This window comes from Eschscholzia californica, unplaced genomic scaffold (genome assembly GCF_041429995.1).
Source record: "Eschscholzia californica isolate CP2 unplaced genomic scaffold, dmEscCali1.0.p SCAF_3, whole genome shotgun sequence".
Taxonomy (NCBI): domain Eukaryota; kingdom Viridiplantae; phylum Streptophyta; class Magnoliopsida; order Ranunculales; family Papaveraceae; genus Eschscholzia; species Eschscholzia californica.
This window is the reverse complement of record NW_028238420.1, coordinates 45,096,163-45,117,737: the sequence shown is the minus strand read 5'-3', so window position 1 is coordinate 45,117,737 and position 21,575 is coordinate 45,096,163. Positions and strand designations below refer to the sequence as shown.

At 42.0% G+C, this 21,575-nt stretch overlaps 1 long non-coding RNA gene across 17 annotated transcripts; it reads right to left on the bottom strand.

Annotated features, from left to right (window-relative positions):
• Nucleotides 1–16,854: 16,854 nt before the first annotated feature.
• Nucleotides 16,855–20,984, bottom strand: LOC147550787 (uncharacterized). Of its 17 annotated transcripts, none has more exons than XR_015238889.1 (10): nt 20,643–20,984; nt 20,497–20,533; nt 19,800–19,854; nt 19,273–19,488; nt 19,092–19,163; nt 18,754–18,869; nt 18,401–18,431; nt 17,968–18,154; nt 17,796–17,876; nt 16,855–17,222 (listed from the first exon to the last, which is right to left on the bottom strand). It is a non-coding gene; the product is annotated as an uncharacterized LOC147550787 (long non-coding RNA). The 17 variants fall into 17 exon arrangements; XR_015238887.1 differs by adding exons at nt 18,589–18,651; nt 19,967–20,298 and having other exon boundaries at nt 17,968–18,431; nt 19,092–19,493; nt 20,643–20,885; XR_015238879.1 differs by adding exons at nt 18,589–18,651; nt 19,967–20,298 and having other exon boundaries at nt 17,968–18,431; nt 19,092–19,488; nt 20,643–20,885.
• Between the last annotated feature and the right edge of the window lie 591 nt (nt 20,985–21,575).

The following is a 21,575-nucleotide window of genomic DNA, read 5'->3' as shown; positions in this document are numbered from 1 at the left end:
TTCTAAGCTCAATCCTACCCTACGGAGCAAGCTCGTCGAGTTCCTCACAACCCACCACGATTGCTTTGCCTGGTCTCATGCTGACATGACCGGAATCGACCCTGAGGTAATGGTACATAAATTGCAGGTAGACCCTAGCCATCCTCCAGTAAGACAGAAGCGTAGAAAATTCGCTCCAGAACGAAACAGGGTAATAAATGAGGAAGTTAAGAAGCTGATCGAAGCTGGGTCTGTCCGAGAAGTCAACTACCCCGACTGGTTGGCTAACGTAGTCGTGGTAAAGAAGAAAAATGGGAAGTGGAGAGTCTGTATCGACTTCACAGACTTAAACAAAGCTTGTCCCAAGGATTCATTCCCGCTACCTCACATCGACATGCTTGTCGATGCCACTGCAGGCCACCAACTACTCAGCTTTATGGACGCGTTCTCTGGGTACAACCAGATACTGATGCACCCTGCAGACCAGGAAAAGACTGCCTTCATCACAGAAAGAGGCATCTTCTGCTACAAAGTCATGCCGTTCGGGTTGAAGAACGCAGGGGCAACCTACCAGAGACTGGTAAACAAAATGTTTGCAGGCATGCTGGGGGACACCATGGAAGTCTACATCGACGACATGCTAGTCAAGTCTCTGATGGCTGAAGAACATCTCAAACATCTCCAACAGGCTTTCGACGTACTAGAAAGGTACAATATGAAACTTAATCCTACTAAGTGTTCCTTCGGTGTTTCTTCAGGGAAGTTCTTGGGGTACATGGTGACCCACAGAGGAGTAGAAGCCAACCCAGACCAGATCCAGTCTGTGATGAACATCCCTTCTCCCACATGCATCAAAGATGTGCAGAAACTAGCTGGTCGAGTGGCAGCACTCAGCCGTTTTATCTCACGTTCCTCTGAAAAATGCCACCATTTCTTCTCTACCTTACGAAAGGCCAAAGAATTTGCATGGACTCCAGCATGCGAAGAGGCACTCCAGCAACTGAAGGAGTACCTGACCTCTCCACCCTTGCTATCCAAGCCCCAGGAGGGAGAAAAATTGTATGTCTACCTAGCAGTCTCCGAAACAGCAGTAAGTGCAGTGTTAGTACGGGAAGAACAAGGTAAGCAACTACCCGTCTATTACGTTAGCAAGTCCCTGCTTGATGCAGAGACCCGTTATAGCCAGCTAGAAAAGCTTGCACTAGCCTTAGTAATGGCTGCCAGGAAGCTAAGACCATATTTTCAGTGCCACCCGATAGTCGTAGTTACTACATTCCCGTTAAAGAATGTGCTTCACAAACCAGAACTATCTGGTAGACTGACCAAGTGGGCTGTCGAATTAAGCGAGCATGATATTTCCTACCAACCTCGTACTGCGATTAAGTCCCAAGTATTGGCTGACTTTATAGCCGACTTTACACCTAGTACTCTAATTCAAGCCGAGAAGGAGTTACTGTGTCTTGCAGAGCAGAAAAAGCTGAAATGGACCCTGTCGGTTGATGGCTCCAGTAACATGAATGGGGTCGGGCTAGGGCTAGTCCTCCAATCCCCTGAGGGAGACCAAATCCAGCGTGCCGTCAGATGTGAGTTCAAAGCCACAAATAACGAAGCCGAGTACGAATCATTGATCGCCGGGCTAGCTCTCGCCAAAGAAATGGGTGTTCGAAGGCTAGAGATAAAGTCAGACTCCCAACTGATAGTCAACCAAACGCAAGGAGCATACCAGACCAGAGATGCCAGGATGACCGCTTACCTAGCCAAGGTAAAAGGTATGTTAGCTGACTTCGAAGAGGCCAACATAACACAGGTACCCAGGCTGGAGAATGGCCATGCTGATGCCCTAGCCAATCTAGGCTCATCGATCCCAGCCAAGTCAGAGCAGTCAATCCCACTAGTTACCCTCCAGTGGCCAACCACATGGAAAAATCCTGCCCTGGAGGTAGCAAGTGTAGACTCCAACAACAATTGGATGACACCAATAATAAGTTATTTGACCACCGACGAGCTACCAGAAGACAAGAATGAGGCTCGTAGACTAAGAGCAAAAGCAGCTAGGTTCACCATGCTGGAAGGTCAACTACTTAAAAGATCCTACTCTGGACCCTATCTCAAATGTGTTACTCCAGAGGAAGCCAAATACGTGCTAGCCGAACTTCATGAAGGAGAATGTGGCAACCACTCAGGAAGCCGTAGTCTGGCCAGCCGAGTCCTCACAGCCGGCTACTACTGGCCTACCATGCAAGCAGATTCTATAAGTCACGTCAGGAATTGCGACAGTTGCCAGAGGTTTGCCAACTCCTCCCATTTACCTCCAGAAAAACTCAACTCCATACTCTCACCGTGGCCATTCATGAAGTGGGGTATGGACATCGTGGGAAAACTACCCACTGCTCCAGGGCAGAGAGTTTACATGCTAGCCGTGACAGACTACTTCACCAAGTGGATCGAGGCTGAGGCATTCCACCAGGTCAGAGACCGCGAGGTAAAGAATTTTATTTGGAAAAATGTTATTTGCAGGTTCGGGGTACCCAAGGAGATCGTTACCGACAACGGTTCCCAGTTTATTAGTTTCGACTTCCAGGACTTCTGCAAGGGATGGGGAATCAAGCTTAGCTTCTCTACCCCACGCTACCCTCAATCTAATGGACAAGCAGAGTCTTCTAATAAGACCATCATGAAAACTATGAAGAAGAGGCTCAAAAAAGCTAAAGGGGCTTGGGAAGACGAGTTGCCAGGGGTTCTCTGGTCGTATCGAACTACTGCTAGAACCCCAACTGGCGAAACTCCTTTCTCCCTAGCCTACGGTTCTGAAGCGGTCATACCAGTGGAAGCTGGAGTACCATCAGTACGTTGTCAATGGACTACAGAAGAGTCAAATTGGGATCAACTCAACCACAACCTCGACACGGTCGACGAGCTTCGAGATATGGCAGTAATAAGGAATGCAGCATACCAGCAAAAGGTAGCCCGTCATTACAACCGGAACATCAGGGCTCGTACCTTCAAAGTAGGCGACTGGGTGCTCCGAAAGGTTTTCCAGAATACCAGAGAGGCTGGAGCAGGTAAACTAGCCCCCAACTGGGAAGGCCCTTACCTAATCACCAGGGTGATAGGCCAGGGAGCATACAAGCTCCAAGCAAAAGATGGGCTCAACATTAACAACAGTTGGAACGCCACTCACCTAAAGTTGTACCACTTCTAACCCTACCTCTTTACTTTACTTACCGCTTCTAATAAACACTTGTTCTGACTTAAGCATCGGAGAGTCGGTGGCCATGCCACCGACTACCTCTCTCACCCATTTTGTGACAGGATTCTTGACAATAAAATGGGACACACCACATTAGACCTGCTGATCTACCAGCGTAGACATACACACCTGGTAAAGTTGGTTCAACCCCCAGACCAAGGAGCATAAGGGCAGTTGCGGCTCCAGTATAACTCGGTAGCATACGACATGCCCACACCGAACCCCTCAGAGGGGAACAGGGAGTACCACATATTCTTATTTCCTCTGTCCATTTTCTATTCTCTCCTCAGAACATTACTGACTTGGGCGTCGGAGGGTCGATGGCAATGCCATCGACCACCTTTCCTTCTTTTCTGTACAGGTTGATTATCCTACGGTGAACATGGGCAAGCTGGAAACAGAACACTCTTCTCCCACCCTGCAACATCAACAAGGATGACGACCTAAGCCCGGAACAAGCCTAGTCCGACCTTTAACCTGAGGGAGAGTAACACATGCCCTTACCTCCTTTGTATAATTTTTTCTTTGTCATCTCAGGACGTTCCTAACTCGAGTTTCTGAAGGTCGATGGCATTGCCATCGACCACCCATCATTCCAGTGTGCAGGCTGGCTATCTAACGGCAGACTTGGACAAGCTGAGGAAGGACGCCCTTCTTCCATCCTACGATGTCGACAAGGATAACAACGTAAAACCAGGACAAGCATGGTCCAACACTTTGTCTAAGGGAGAGTAACACATACCTCTACCTCCTCTAGTTATCTTTTTTAACATGTAAAAAACTCACTAACTCGAGTTTCCGAAGGTCGATGGCATTTGCCATCGACCACCCCTCTTGCAGCGTGCATGGTCGGCAATCTAATGGCAAATTTGGACAAGCTGGAAAAGGACAACCTTCTCCCATCCTACGACGCCAACGAAAATGACAGCCTAAGTCCAGAGCAAACTAACTCTACACTTAGGCTGGGGGGACAATAGATGGCAAGACAGTGTTCACACGGACAATTCGACACCTCTGCCCAGATGACGCTTCCCCGCCGTTGGCATGCATATCCCTGCCCGGGTCGGAGTAGTACAAAGAAAAATGCAGGGCACAACCTACCCTCTACTCAACAAGACATACAACGTCGATCAACGAGTCCACCAAAGACTAACAAAGTGCGCGCAGCCGACGACTCAGGCTACCCTGATGAGTGCCTCTCCTTACCCCAGCCCTAGGCTGCCCTGGAGCACCACTCCTTGTCCTAGGGCTGCCCCAGAACACCACCGTTTGTCCTACTACATACTTGTTACACTTTTTATTGAATTACTGTACTCAATGCTTACTAAATTCGCAAGTTATCAATAAAGCATAGTTAAAGCAATTCTAGCTTCATTTTTAAGCAGAAAGTTAAACCCAGAAGTTAGAGTAACAAGGGGAGTAACCCCACAAAAGTTTAGCACGCCCCATGGGCAACAAGGGATACTACAGCCCTCCGAAAGTCTAAGTTTAACACAAACTAACGACACAGTATTCCTGACATAGCCCCATGGGCAAGCAAAAGAAAGAAAGTCTAACTACCACTCAGTAGAAGAAGCTAGCCCAAGGGTAGCACAACTCAACGGGCACGACTACCCGACGCTCTAGCCCTAGCTTGAGCCTGCTCTGCCTCTTCGATCGCCCTATCCTCCGCCTCCTGTTGGTCAAGAAGCGCAATCGTGCCAGCCGGATCCCAGTCGGTAAGGTGCGTCCCTGCCACGTACTCCCGCATAAGCATGCCCCTTGCATGTATCTGTACCCGCGCCCCGTGATCCTCCACCGCCTCATCGAACTCGTCTGTTTTCACCTTCAACTTGCCTTTGAACTCTTCGGCAAGGCGCCTCTGTTCCTCGACAAGACGAGCCTGCTCCTCGACAAGACGAGTCTGCTCCTCAGCAAGGCGAGATTTCTCCTCAACGAGAAGATGCTCTGCATGGTATCTCTGCTTCCACTCGTTAATCTGCTCCTCTTGAAGATCTCTAGCATGACCCATGCCAGACAAAGCCTGCGACGAAAGCACATAAAAACACAGCGTTAGATGACAAATCGATACGAGGAATGCTGAACACACCTAAGTAAGAAAGAAGGAATACAAACCCGATAAGCCTGGGTCATAGACCACTCCATGGTCCCGCCATACCCCATCTCCCTAAAACCTGGCCTGTCCCACTCCATGAGCAAGTGAGGGACCACCTGTGGCACGAAAGAAGAATCGTGAAGCGCTGACGATGGGGGTGACACCTCGAAATGTACCACGCTGCCACTGCTACCCGCCGAGGGAGCCACGGTCATAGGCAGCGGCTCAGCACTTGCAACAGAAGGGGAAGGAGCGGCAGAAGGCCTGAGACGGATGCGCAGAGGATGAGGAGGTGACGCTGCCGTACTCGCAGCAGCTGCTTTTCTAGCACCAGGAACCTCGGGCATACGATACCTCTTCTTCGGCATAACGTCCTCTGGAGGAAAGTAAGCACATACTACTTTAAAAGCACCAAAAGCAAGAAAACGGAACAACGAGATGCAAAAAGGATAAAGCGCATACCAAGGGTCACTTCGTCAACTCTCTTATGGCCAAGTATGGCCTCCCAATGCCTCTCGATGGGGCTAAGAGCCAGGCAGAAGTCGAAACGCCTAACAGCGTCCCGTGCTACAAAGTCAATTTCGTTGCCCTGCCCGCTATCTTCATGAACCAACACGGTTAGACCAGGTAAGGCAGGAAACGACAAAACTCGCGTCAACATCGACAAACAAACAATAAATATCACTCACTAGCAAGTCTCCACCCCGGAGGCATCCACGACACGTCACGCCCGACAAACAAGCTAGGCCCCTGCGCGAAGAAGTACCGGTCGTATCGTCGCCTCTCGCTGGTAGGCAAGCCTGTCACCACATGGGTCCTACCATCTCGAATGCGAAACCGATACCGACCCTTGTCGAGTTTCAGGAGGTAAAATGCAGACACATCCTCTCCATGCAATACCCTACCAGGCCCAGCCAACTGGTCGAGACACAGCAGAACCCTCCAAGCATTGGGCATCAGCTGGGACGGGTGAATCTCGAATCGCCTAATGATGTCATACACCAGGGTAGGGATTGGAAGCCGGAGGCCAGTTTCGAAGCAATGCTCGTATAGAGCAACCCAACCTGGCGTATCACCGTCTACCAATTCAGACGGCCCCGGAGCCCTAAGCTTCACATCCTTAGGTATCTTATATTTCTTCCTGATTCTCTTCAAACATGTGTTGGTAATAGCAGATGGAGGGTTTATCAACACCACAGGTCGCCCGGCAGGAACACGCGAACTAACCCCATCTTGTGTCGAAGCCCCAGCGTACTCACTAGAAGAGTCGCCTACCCGTTCGTCCATCCTACGGAGCACACGTTCGAGTAAGAATAAGGTACTCCCACCAAGGACCTAGCCTAGCCCCCGCAGTGGTGGCAACAAGGACCTACCCTAGATAACTTGGCAACTACAAGACCAGCATGGCTCTGCCCCGTTGTTACACGTTTTCTGCCTAGCGTGATCCTACCCCGTCACCACACATATTCTCTTATGGATATGTTAAGTTCGCTACACTAACGAAGCACGCAGAGAACACAATTTGGCCGAATTCTACTATAAGAGTAAAGCAAGGCAAACATATGGCTACCCTAGCCCACATAGTCATGGTAAGAAATCTCTACCCTAGCTTGCACGGCTACCACAAGCCTAGCGTGATTCTACCCCGCCATTACACATTTTCTAGCATGCATGTGTCAAGTTCACTATACTAACATGGCAAGCAAGAAACATGATTTGGTGGAATCCTAAACTAGCTTGCACGGCTACCACAAGCCTAGCGTGATTCTACCCCGCCGTTACACATTTTCTAGCATGCATGTGCCAAGTTCACTATACTAACATGGCAAGCAAGAAACATGATTTGGTGGAACCCTACGCTACCATAAGATCAAAATACGGAAAACATGCTACAAATTGTTGTTAAGGAGATCAAAATATAAGTTTTTCTACCAACATAAGAAGAACACGAAGAACGCTGAAGAAGAATTCGAAGATTACCTCAAGATCTTCAAGTTTTTCTCTCTCCTAGCTTTTTCTCCAAACTCCACTCCAAAAATGACTCCAACAAACCACAAGGGTCCAAGACCCCTCATCCCCTTATATATGAGTGGAAAAGTAAGTTAAGCGGACCACGTCGTCCGACACATCTCATTGCTACACGGCTCGTCTACAACCTTCAAAGGCGTTCTGGACGAGATGCCGCCAATAAGAGCAGAACTTGGCGGAGTAATTTTCCGAAGACTTAAGGTCGAATGAACGACACTGGTCGTCACGTGCCGAACCGGCTTACTTGTCGAACCGAACCAAAGATCCGGGAACAAAACCTTCAGGTACCTTTCTCCAGTATATACTTATCATATATATTATATACATAAATAAAATAAAAAAAAAAAAAAAAAGAGGTTTGTTGTGTTGGTGATGGTGTTTGACACCAAAAGATTGGGAGGGAAACAGGAACATGTTGGTGATATTGGGGTAGGGTTATTTGGGTGGTGGCTATAGATGGGATTTGAATATTATGTATAGGGAAACTAGGGGTGCCTATAGAATCCGGATTGTAGCCTACATAAATAGGGTTTGTATATGTGTGGTGGAATGTTTGGTTGGAGAAGGATTCTTGTAGAGAATGAGGAGAAAGATGATGTGGAGGTGCTTGTAGTTGTTGTTCCTCATTGTAAACTTGTGGGTGGTTATAAGAGTTGAATTGGGAGAAGCTGAGTTGGTTATGGGTTGAGTGGCCCAGGGTGGTTAATGGTGTTGTAGGGTATGTGGCAGTGGGTAGTGGGTTTTCGAAAAAAGTAGGGTTTGGGGGTTGATGGTCGGGTATGTGATGGTATATTAGCATGGGTTGGCCAATTGTGTTTGCGGAAGATTCGAGAAAGAGTGGGTTTGAGAATGGAGGGTAGGGTGCGGTTATGTGGGGGCTAGTAATGTTGTGTGGAGTTCTATTGGTGGTCTGAATTGGTGTAGAAGATGTGGGTGGTATACTGTTATAGGTAAAGTGGAATGGTGGGGGGTGTTGTGGGACATGGGTTGTATATTGTAAAACCAAAGAGTGTGTGTGTAGTTGGATTAGTGGCATAAGTGTTGGAACTTCCTGGGATGTTGAAAGTGTTGGTGGGTACTGTTGGTGGACTAATGGAAGTCGGGTAAAAAGTGGGTTGTTGGGCGGTGGATGGTGGTGGTGTCGGTAGAGATGAGGGTTCGGGGTTAATAGTAGATTGGTGGTCGTTGAAGGAAAAAGGTGGTGTGGGTGGAGTGGTTGTAGGGTTTATGTATGTTAATGGGAAAACCGGTGAGAGTGGTGATGTAGGGTTGATGTGAATCGGTGGGAGGAAAGTGGTCGGGCATGGGTTAGTGATAGGTTGACCAAGTAGGGAAATTGAAATTGGTGTGGTGGTTGCAACGGTTGAGTTTGTGGTGGTTGGAAGTGGTTGTGGTGATGATGTTTGAATGGAAGTAGTAGATGAAGGAGTGGTGGTAAAAGAGGGAGACTTACATATGCCTTCGAGTTGTTTAGATAACTTCATGATGGAATCATTGACTTGATCGAATTTTTCCATATTTTCCTTCTTGTAATTTTCGAAAGCTTCTTCCAATTTTGTAACCGAGGATAACTTCTTGTTGATGTTGTCCCATTCGGAGGCAAAAGTTGGTGTCTTCTCTTTGATTGTTGGAGTAGGAACGGTAGGATTAACCATTGTGATTGGTTAAAAAAAATTGGCTCTGAATACCACTTGATGTAGACGCAGCGGAATAATTAAAGAACAATAAAATAAACTACGAATAATTAAAGAAAACTGTAAGAAACAATAAAATAAACTTAAATTCTTAATAACTTCAATGGTTTTTCTCTTCAAGGTGAATAATAACATAGACTAGATCTCCTTTTATAAGATAATAAACCTTCCTAGATAGACTCAAACTAGGATTCCTAAAATAATAAACTACTCAAACATAGAAACTTTAAAAATAAAGAAATATCAAATTAAAGTAACTTCTCCTATACTAAATAAACTACTATTATAACCAAATAGGATGTGGGCACGCGTGGACGTGGGCCCACACGTTTATGCGCCTGCATCATTAAAGCTAAGATAATGTGCCTTTTATGCAACAAGAATGCGCTCGATCGCCTCAAAATAGCCAACTTTCGGAGCACGCTTGAAGCAGCATTAACCGAATATACCAAATCAGGTCGAGTCATACTGTAGTAGTGAAGCACTGTTTTTTTTAATATAGAGTAGTGTATTGGCAAAAAACAGCATTGGGCCTTCCTTATGCGCCCACCCGCGTGTAACATAAGAGGGGTGCCTTCAGTAGCCTCTATGGTCTAGCAAGGAAGCCCACCGAAAGCCCAACACGCCTCGCAAGCCCAGAAATTCTAAGCAAGCCCACGCTCCTGGCATGCCAAGATAAAGTCTGCCATGACGATCCACCCACACTCCAGCTAGTTGTGCGTACACGTGGCCAAGTTGCTAGAGATTGGGTCAGCCCAATCCTAGCATTCTGCTACACGTTGGGGTCATGGTAGAAGACCGAGTCTTGCGCTACTTTAAAGGAGTGGTGGACTATTTCTACTGGCAACGAACAGGCTAGGGCGACGGGTATCGTAAGGCTACCTTTCTCTCTCAAGAGATCAACGGCCACGGAAGCAGTCTAGCGTGATCCTACTATTGCGGATCCAACAACCCTGCGCCCCCAAGAGCGGTTACTATCCTCTACACCCTATAAATAGAGGAAGCCTCACTCTTGGAAAGGGTTCAGACTCTCACTCGAAAACTACTTACTTATTCTCTACTTAGCACTCTAGAAGCTCTACTCCGATCACCTCACTCACTCTATACTAAGCTCCGGCTACGAATCACCTACCCCGACGATCTCTGGTCTAAGCTAGCCTAAGGCAGAGATTCCGGCTAGAAGCTTCCACGAAACCACATCGGAACTTGCTAGAGGCTTCTTGTTTCTCTCGTTCCCCGTTAATCTATCCTTCTGTAAGCAGGAGTCTACCCTTCTATAAGCAGAGATCTACCCTTCCGCAAGCAGAATCCTACTCTTCCATAACCAGAAGTCTACTCTGCTGTTTAAGTAGTCCAGAAGCTACCACAACTCACCATTCCGTAGAACCGAGCTCCGGCCACTCTACGAGTCGTGCCACCCCGACGCTACAACGATTCTACCATCAATAGTAACTCTACCTTCGGTTATTCCCTTTATTACATCGAACTAAGTTACTGACTTGACCGTCGGAGGGTCCTTGGCCGACACCATCTCCGGTGCCCCCTTGGACTTCACGGTTGTGTTTCCCTTGTGCAGGTTTACAAGCTACTGGTACCCGTTTTCTACCCTGACGTTGGCCCGACAGTAGCTGTTCCCTTCTCTGACGTTTGCCTACCCGTCTACCCGGCTACCAGAACCGACCTTCTGCCCGTCAACCCGTCTATTTGAAGGCCCGAAGCCTAGTTGCTGGTGCCCACCCGACGATCCTTCTAACCGTGTGACTTTCTACCCGTCCACAAGTAGGATTACAGAATTGAGTGCCTTCAGCTGATGACCAAAGTACACCTGCCGACACTGGAATGCCAGATGATCTGCATATTTAGAATTTGTTGAGAGCCTATCATGATCATTACATGTCTTCACAGCCTAAAAAACAATAATGGAGATGACCTATATTTTTCATTGAAAGAGTGTAAGTCTCTGTGCCTTTCAAGGGCAAACCAGAGTTGTTCTTATATAGATATAGGATGAACTTTACAAGGTAACAATATCTATACATGAATACAAAAGATGTCGCCAAGAATTAGAAAATTCTATCTTATCTAATATATATTTAAATATTTTGTCTTATCTATAATATACCTAAATATTCCTAGAGTATATTCTGGATTTAGTCTTATTATACCCCCTCAAGCCGAACTGCTGAATCCGAAAGTGAGAGCTTGGAACAGAGGAACTGGTGACGGGACTTCACAAGACCTTTAGTAAACACATCTGCCACTTGTTGTAGTGCTGGAACATAATGAACTTGAAGAGAACTACGAGAGACACGTTCACGAACAAAGTAGTAATCCAATTCCATGTGTTTAGTCGTTGAGTGCAAAACAGGGTTGTGAGCAAGATACGTGGCACTGATATTATCACAATGCAGAACTGAAATTGAAGTGCTATATACTCCCAAATCACGAAGTAAGTGTTGAATTCAAGTAATTTCAGTTGTAGTGATAGCCATGGAGCGATACTCAGCCTCTGTACTAGAGCGGGAGACTGTGAGTTGTTTCTTTGAAAACCAAGAAATAAGATGAGAACCCAAATAAACACATCCACCTGAAATAGAGCGGCGAGTATCAGGGTCACCTGCCCAATCCGCATCAGAAAATGCATGTAAGTGAGAGGTGAAGGCCTCCAACTAGCGATCAGATTGAAAAGAGAAGAAGATACCACGACCAAGTGCCCCTTTAAGATACCTGAATATTCGTTTTACTACAGAGAAGTGAACATTCGTCAGAGATTGCATAAATTGGCAAACCTGATTTACTGAATAAGTAATATCAGGACGGGTCAACGATAAATATTAAAGCCCGCACACAAAAAATCGATATAAGGTTACATCAGATAATGGAGTACCATCAGAAACAAACATTTTCTTACCACATGGGGTTGGTGTAGAGACGGGCTCCGATTGAGTTAAATCCAATTTGTTCAATAAGTCAAGTGAATAACGGGTTTGAGTTAGAGAAATACTAGAAGTAGAACGTATAACCTCCATTCCCAAAAAATTATGATTTCACCTAAATCAGTGATAGAGAACCCAATCAATATGGTGCAAATCAGAACCTGTAATGTATATCATCGACATAAAGAAGTAAAATATTCATCGTAGATGAAGTTCGACAAATAAACAAAGAGGTATCTGCATAGAAGTCTGAACTCCCATTTCACCTAAAAAGGTGGCAAATCGCTGAAACCATGCACGTGGTGCCTGTTTTAATCCATACAACGCCTTTTGAAGCCGACAAACATGATCTGGAAAGAGAGGGTGCACAAAACCTGTTGGTTGCAACATAAAGACATCCTTATCAAGAAAACCATGCAAAATGCATTTTTAACATCGAGTTGTTTCACCTTCCAGTGAGAAGAGATAACAATACTCAAAATCAATCGAATCGTGACTGGTTTCACAATGGGTGAGAAAGTTTCTTCATAATCCGGACCATGTTGTTGTGAAAATCCCTTAGCTACTATTCGAGCTTTGAACCGGTCAATAGATCCATCACTTTTAGTTTTTGCCCTATAAACTCATTTGTTGGCAATGATATTCATCGAAGGGTGTCTAGGTACTAAGGTCCACGTATCATTACGAAGGAGATCAGTGAACTCATCAGACATAGCATCACACCATTTAGGGTTTTTACTAGCTTCAGTATAGGAAGTTGGTTCTGTAGGTAAAGAAGGTAAAGAGTCCAACAAAGCAGAAGAAATAAGATATTTTGTAACACATAAAGAAGGAAGAATTTTAGGTTTAGATATACATTGTTTTGAGCGTGTAATCATGTTATGTGTGGATTGAATCAGCGATGGGGAACCGGGTTCTTCAGATCTCTCGATAGGTAAGGTATCATCAGTCTCTGGCAGCAGTAGGTCTGCAGAAGCGGAAGGAGAGGGCAGCGTAAATGATGAATTAGAGGGACTAGAGACTAAGGAAGAGGAGGGAACACGAGATGGAGAGGCAACAACAGTTGGAGAAGGAGACAACGATGAGGAAGGAGAAGGTACGAGTGAAGATATTAATGTTGGAGAAGAAGAAGATGGTGTGTCTAAAAATATCCATTGAGATGCATCAGAAACCTTGATTTCATTGTGTACATTGTGAAGTTTATCAAGAGCAAAAGGGAATAAATGTTCATCGAACAAAATATCACGAGAAATGTAAACACGGGAAGATTTAGGGTCGAGGCAAAGATATCCTTTATGAGAATCACTATAACTAATGAAAAAACATGGTTGGCTTTTATATTCAAGTTTATTTTTGCGATATGGAGTAAGTAGGGGGTAACACTTACACCCAAAAACATGTAAGAAACCATAGTCGGGTTCACGATTAAATAAAACAGAGAAAGGATAAACATTTTTCAGAATAGGTGTAGGTGAGCGATTGATTAAATATGTGGCAGTGGCGAAGGCATCTGCCAAAAAAGTTTTAGGAAGATGACTCTGGTGTAAGAGAGCTAGGCCCGTTTCAACCACGTGTCGAGTTTTACGCTTGGCAAGTCCATTTTGTTGAGGTGTGTGAGGGCAAGAAAACTGTTTAGAGATACCACAATTCATTAAAAAGTTTTTAAAAACGGAAGAAATAAATTCACCGCCACCATCATTTTGCAAAGTAACAATTTTGGAGGAAAGACGGTTTTCAATTAAAGATTTAATTTTTTTGAAAACTGTAGGTATTTGAGACTTGTTTTGAAGAAAGAATAACCAAGTAAAACGGGAAAAAACATCCACAATGATAAAAAAAAAATAGCGAAATCCTAATCGAGTGGTAGTGCGCGGTGAGTTGACGGGGAATAAGGTAAACGATGATGTTTACTTAATACACAACTCTGACACATAGATGATAATTTTGAAGAGAATGAGGCAACTTTATTAGTAATTTCAGTAAAAATACCATAGTGCAGATGTCCAAGGCGCATGTGCCATACACTTGAATTAACTTTAGTCCCTACGAAACTATAATGCATTTTATTAAGAGAATCTAAAAAGGAGCGAGCCGCAGTTGCCGAGCATTGATATAGCCCTCCTTTCATAAGACCTTGAAGGACCCGCTTCCCCATTAGCAGATCATGAAAAAAGAACATGTGACGATCAAACACTACGAAACAATCCATATCAGAAGTGAGTTGAGAAACAGAAAGAAGATTTTTAGTGATCGATGGAACATGAAAAACATTATTTAAGGTTAGGGAAGATGAAGGGGAGTTAAGAATAAGGTTACCCGTGTGATGAACAGGTAAGAGTGAACCATTTCCTGCTGAAACTTGATCAGACCCATAATATGGACTTATGTTAGTCATCATCGAGGCATCTCCAACCATGTGATTCGAAGCACCAGAGTCTGCATAACACTAGGATCATAATAAGGTTGATGTTGGTAGGCTGAAAATTTTGAGGCACGTCATTGGGCTGAAAGTTCTGATTAGTTCGCTTGTAACAATAAAGAGCCGAATGACCCGAACGACCACAAATTTGGCAAAAAATAAGGCCCTGCAATGAACCTGAAGGTGATCCAAGATTTGATTTTTGTGAGGACTGATTAATTGGGCCAGATGCATTTGAGTTCCAATATGAACGGCCAGGACCTCTACCACGGCTATTACGCCCACCACGATAACCTGCACGAGAGGAAGATGAAGATTGACGAGACTGATGACTCTCACGATAACTGAACCAAGGGAGTGTTAGTTTGTTGAGCTAATCACATTTCTTGATAAAAAAAAAGTAATTGTAATAGTTGAGTAAAGGTTGGAAGGGTCTCACGAGTTTCAATTGCTGTAGTGAAGGATGTGTATTCATAACCTAATCCTCAGAGAGCATGAAGGACGAGTTCGACATCAGGAATAAGGGCATTTGAATCAGCAACAACATCAACAATTTCTTTAATCTTACCAACATATTCAGTCATTGTCATGGTGTTTTTTTGAATTGTCTGAAGATGAAGGAGGAGTTATGACTTCCTTGCAATATTTTGGGCGATTTCTTGATTGCTTGTAGGACAGTGGATAAATCGTGGTGGAGGATTGACGGTATCCATAATATGATCAAATAAGTCTTGAGACTTCATGATGGGTATGATCAGCTTCTTCCAAGTGAGAAAGTTTGTATGATCTAGTTTAATAGAAACAAGAAGAATGAGATTGGTGAGAGATGGCAGTGGTAATAATGAGTTAGGAGATGACCCCATTGGAATTTGGTCGACAGAATCAGAGGAGGTGATGGTGGGAGGAGTAGTCAACAATGAAAAAAAACCCTAGTGCTCGGATACCATGAAAGAATGTAAGTCTTTGTGCCTTTCAAGGGCACACCAGAGTTGTTCTTATATAGATATAGGATGATGAACTTTACAAGGTAGCAATATATCTATACATGAATACAAAAGATGTTACCAAGAATTAGAAAATTCTATCTTATCTAATATATGTTTAAATATTCTGTCTTATCTATAACTAGCGTATAACCCGTGCCTCCGGCACAGACACTTTCATTAAGCATCTTACGTATGTAGATTACGTGTGTGATAAAGTTAAAAAAAATCAAGGATGCGAAAGAAAACGAAAAAAAGCAACTCAACTTGTGTCTGAAATAAATAAAAAAGAGTAAAAGGAACAAAAGCTTTTTACGTCTAAGATAATAATAATCAACTTGATCATTTCTCTGGTCCTCTACCCCACAATTTTTCGATCCATGGTTGGTGCACTCCAATACCTTACTTGGACAAGGCCTGATATAGCCTTCTCAGTAAATCAGGTATGCCAATTTATGCATAGCCCAAGGGTTCCTCATCTAACTGCAGCTAAGAGGATTCTTAGGTACTTAAAAGGAACAATAACTCATGGAATTCAATTTACTAAAGGTCCATTTTCACTTAGTTCATACAGTGATGCTGATTGGGTTGGTGATTACAATGATAGAAGATCCACAGGAGGTTGTGTAATTTATTTGGGTTCCAATCCAATTTCATGGAGTGCCAAGAAGCAATCTACAGTGGCTCGATCCTCTACTGAATCTGAGTATAGATCCTTGGCACATACGGCTGCTGAGATCACTTGGCTTACTTATCTTCTTAAGGATCTTCGGATCTTTCTTCATGATGTTCCATCTATTTTGTGTGATAATATTTCAGCTATCTCACTGGCCTCAAATCCTGTTTTTCATGCTCGAACAAAGCACGTTGAGATAGATTATCATTATGTTCGAGAGTTGGTTACTTCTAAGCTTCTTCAGATTCTCTATGTGTGCACACAAGATCAGGTTGCTGATGTGTTTACTAAGGGACTCTCTTCTGTTCGATTTAGTATTCTTCGAGCTAAGCTTTCAGTTCGGTCTTCTCCCTTCAGCTTAAGGGAGGGTATTGGGAAAACAAACACAGTCTAAAGCTTAGTCATAACTGAATTTCAAATATCAACCAATTCTCAACAAACTTCACAACAACCTTAAACTAATTTTGTTTTGTAACTAACTTGTAACAACTCTTTTCTGTTTTTGTAACAACTCTGCTATGACTCTATAAATAGCCGAGTTCTCTTCATTTTAAGTTAAGAAATGAAATAATAGCAAAGCTTCCATTAATGGATTCCTTCAAATTCTATTACTTATTACCAAGGATGAACCCATACCTATTTTCTAGATTTTGGCAAGACTCCTATGATAAGATACACGGTAAAAATGAACTAAATCTCATGTATATCAATCACAAACCTAATATAATGAAAAGTGTATTGCCGAGGTATTACTCTTGTACTAAATGTGAACAATCAAAAATTCGCACAAGAGGTTTTAAAAAAGAACTAAATCTCCATGTGTATCAATCACAATTCACAAACATTATTCAGTGAAAAGGTCAAAAATACGTACAAGGTTTTAAAAATGAACTAAACCTCCATGTGTATCAATCACAAACATAATTTCACTTTGGCATTGGATAAATCTAAATCGAATTTAGACATAAGAAACAGACCACAAGATATGGATCTCCAATAGTGCAAACATTGATGTCCGCTCTCAGGTTGATCCCTTCATGAGTAAACTTTGTGGACTCCACCCAATAGCATAAGAAGGATAGTCGCTTTGTGCTACATTATCGACAAGTTTATTGAAGAAATCAGGGGTGTTCCTCATTGTCTGAATTTCATCCAGCTCCTTCTGCCACAAGATACAATACATAATAATACGAACTATATATCTTTCCGACAATTTTGGTAAAAGATGATAGATGACTGATCGGACAGACTACCTCCAGTTCTACATTGTAGGATAAATGTGTCCATTTATTGTAGCCTATCGAAAGACATGTTCAGTTACCACACCATACTAAGCAGAAATTAATTTCATTCTTAAGGTAGGGTATGATATAAATAAGTGGACCAATAGTTTATGCACTGTCAAAGATACGTCCAACTCTAACAGATGATGATGCACGTATCACAGTTCTTTATTTCTTCTCATTATCTTCTAGTATCTTGGCCCAAATTAATAGATTGCAGAAGTACATAAATGATACAACTACTGGCACAGATTATGAGTAAAGAATTCTAAATTAGTGAATTACAAAACTTTCGCCAACTGATTAAGCAGAGAAACTGTTAACAATAAGAAACTCAATACGTAAAGTAAATATTTTATAAGTTCGATCCGAAGGGTCCAAAATTGTGACTAAGAGAAAGAGAGGAAATAGAATTTTCAGTCTGGATTATTGCGGTAGACCAATTATCTCACCATAAATTGTTGTTTCTTTTCACCATCAACATCTTTCTTCCTATTCCTAATGGCGTCATATTTTTTCGGTCCATCACAAACCTGAAAATAAAATATCGTTACAAAGTAGAAAAGCTGAAAGACCCATCAATACCAACAGAAAGCAGAAGAACAATGGAACACGAGCATGGGCCTGTATAGAATTGGCAATGAAGGCAAGTCGATAGAAGAGATCCTCACTTCTAATGCCTTAAGACCCCTGACACCTTCATGACCATTAACAGAGGGTTGTGGAGCTTCTGATTAGCATTCTGCTCTCTCCCCTTGTGAAGCTAGAGCCGATATCTTGTAATACAACCAAAATACCGGTGAAAATGACCCTGGAGTAGAAATAACAATAAATCTGGTGTTCAGATATTGAGTAAAAAATATGAAATTTTCCATAAAAAGGCAGCTGAAAATATAAGACTCCAACAATGTAAAACTTTTGTATCCCAAATTTGGGCTAAAAACATAATACGGTAAACTTCTCCTAAAGAGATACTTATTTTCAATACTTCGAGGTAAAGAAATAAAAACTGAAACAACAATAAATGGAGATGAAGACAGAATATTCTGGAAACAACCTTAATTCAATAAGCTATTGCGATCAACAACCTGTAACAATATATTACATAAAACTTTAATCAAAGTCACCTGAAAATAACCTAAAAAAATTTGATTACCAATACTCCAAGAAAGCAAGAAGGATAACAAAATGAACAGGAACTAAAAAAACCTAATATCAAATCACAATTTTGAATTGAATTGTTACCTTATAAAATTTGATTACCAACACCAAATGAACATGAACTAAGAAAGAAACCTATTGTGAAAACTACAAAAGAAGTTTTCACTTTATATCAGAAAAAGATCTTTCGTTGATAAAAAAAAGTTTTCTATTTATATATTTAGAATTGTTATAATCGATTAGTCATACCTATACAATGCCATAATGCTTTTCAAATCCCCCTAGCCATTATCCTACTGCAATAATTCTTGCTAAGAAGAACGCCCATGTTGTGGCAATTCCACCCAGAAGGTAATGGGTTACTCCTACACATATGAACATTGTATTCAATTTCACTATTTCTGATGATAATGAGATTGTTTAGTTGTAAATTATTGGAATAAAGATTGATTTTTTTTTGTTATATTTAGAAGTACAACTAAATATACTATTGTAACAGTAAGTCTCTTCACTAAGAAAATCACTTTCAGTGAGACCTAGAGAGAGTGAGAGCAAACATGTTAAAGATAATAGACCAAAGTACTTACCAGACATGTGACTCCCATCTTCATATCCTTCCAAGTTTTGTTCGAGAAGAGGGAGAGAGAGACGGACAGAAACTGGAGAAAATGAGGGGAGAGAGACAGACGAAATTTGTTAGAGAATAGGGAGGGAGAGGGATAGCCAAACGGAAGATGAGTTAGATGAGGGGAGAGAAAGAGACTTGACTGTTTGAAAAAATAGTTATGATTGGGAAAAGATGTGTCCTTTCAGTTACGATTGTCGAATCCAACGACCTAGACCACTGCTGATGTGGGTACGGTATAATACAGGTAACGGGGACTATAAATGTTATCTTCTTTCGTCTGAGAAAAGACACACATAAGAATGAAGCCCTTTGACATGTCCAGTGCATCTCCATTATCATTTCGTTGCAATTCCAGCCTGAACTAATAATCATTAATCAAACACAAAGTAGTAGGACTCCAGTTCAGATTTCTAAATCGTTAACACCTCACACCCAAAAGAAGGAAATCCGAAACTGATCTAAATTACACTTTCTAAGGCAAGACAAAATCAATTCAGTTTCACATTGACATTTAATCGAACACTTCTAAGCAAGAGAAAAAACATGATGAAACTTTCTAAGCAAAGATTAAAGTACTTAAACTATTTAACAATAAAATTGGAAGGAAACTCTGTAAGTAATAAACATTGAAACGTAGACGATTAAAGATAAGAAAAAATGAATGTACCTTCGAGATGACAACCTAAGTGGTGAGACAAAAAATAAGCCGAATGATGATATACCTGCAGCCAATAAAAGAAGGTTAATCGCAAGTTGAAAATAGAGTTCTGAAAGTTTAAAACCTTAATCAGAGTAGAGTAAATCTTAAATACAAATAAGTGTGTAGATGATCACCTAAAATCTAAACACAAAATCAAAATTATAAAACTTTTCTTTGCTGATTTTTAAGTACAAATTGGCAAAGTTGCAACAACCTACATGAAGCAAACAGATAATTCCGAAGATCAAATAAAAAACCCAAGATAGAAATGAAACCCTAATTGATAAAAGGGAAAACATAGAGTGGTAACTTATAGGCATCATCATGTCGTTCCGAGTGTTCTGATTTTGGTAACCATCTAGGAACGACCACAGTTCAAAATTGGGAATGGATTAAAATTCTATACCTTTAATGGAGGGGGATAGAAACTAACAGAAGATGATTAGAATGAGGGGTGAGAATAAACCTTTGGAAACAACAAAGTTAGTTACATTTCAAATCCACATACAACTAAACAATATTTAACACGATAAACTACAAAACTAAATTGATTATGTAAATTTTGTAAGAATTGAAACTATAAAAATAAGATGCAGAAATCATTAGGCAAAGTAGAAGTAAACAGAAGACAGAAAGGGAAAAATAGATAGTTACACAAATTTACCTGGAAGAAGAAGTAGAAAAGAAAGAGACAAATTCACCTGTGAGAAATTAAACAAAATTAGTATGGAACTAACAAAATTCCCCTCACAGACATTTCAATGAACACCTTATTTGCAGAAATTGAAACTACAAAATAAAATGACTAACCTCAGAGACATTTCACTATAGTAGATTGATTTTCAGAGATAGAGATATTCGGTGTTACCAAGAGAGAAAGATAGAGGGGGAAACAGAAACTGAACTAAAGAGCAGGGAAACTGAAAGTTGAGAGAGATGGTTTTTAGAGGGAGAGAGGAAGAAGACGTGGGTGAAGAGATGTGTCCTCTTGTCCGCTGAAGTGAGAAGATATGTCCCGTGAAGTGAGCGCAGAGAAGGGAAAGGAAAGAGTCATTTTGGCTAAAGGCACCCGAGTGCTCAATCCAACGGTCTAGACCAATGGTCCAATGTTGATGTGGGTCAGAAGGCCGGATTTATCCAGGGCTTTGTCCCAGTCAGCACTCATCCACCTATTTTATTATATAGATATTCTTAGAGTATATTCTGGATTTAGTCTTATTATTCATATCAAACTTAACATCTAACAATCGAAGAACACTATTTGAAATTTTGAACCATGAAGTTAACTCTCAAATAACACTATTTGAACCATGAAGTTAACATCCACCAAATGATATTATCACACTTAAAACAAAAAATATCTTGTGCGACTGGGTAGAATAAATAGAGTTATCCAGTTTGCTGACGTGAAACACCAACTTAAACAAAAAATTATTGAACCGCTCATACCATCTGGAAGAGTTTCTTTGAGACCATACAAGGCTTTATGGAGGCGATAGAATTTGGTGTAGTATGATCAGTAGACCTCTTTTTACCATGGCCTTAGATGTAGCTAAAAACAAAATGTGTAGCAAAATATCAATAATTATAGAGTACATTGTGTACCAAAAATTGTCATAGCAAATAGTTTTAGCTAGGACCTTTTCACTATGGAGTAATGACCATAGGTAAAAGGTACCCTTACTCATTGATTTGTCCTTTCTGCAAAATTCTTACATAAATTAAGACACTATCAACCTACAA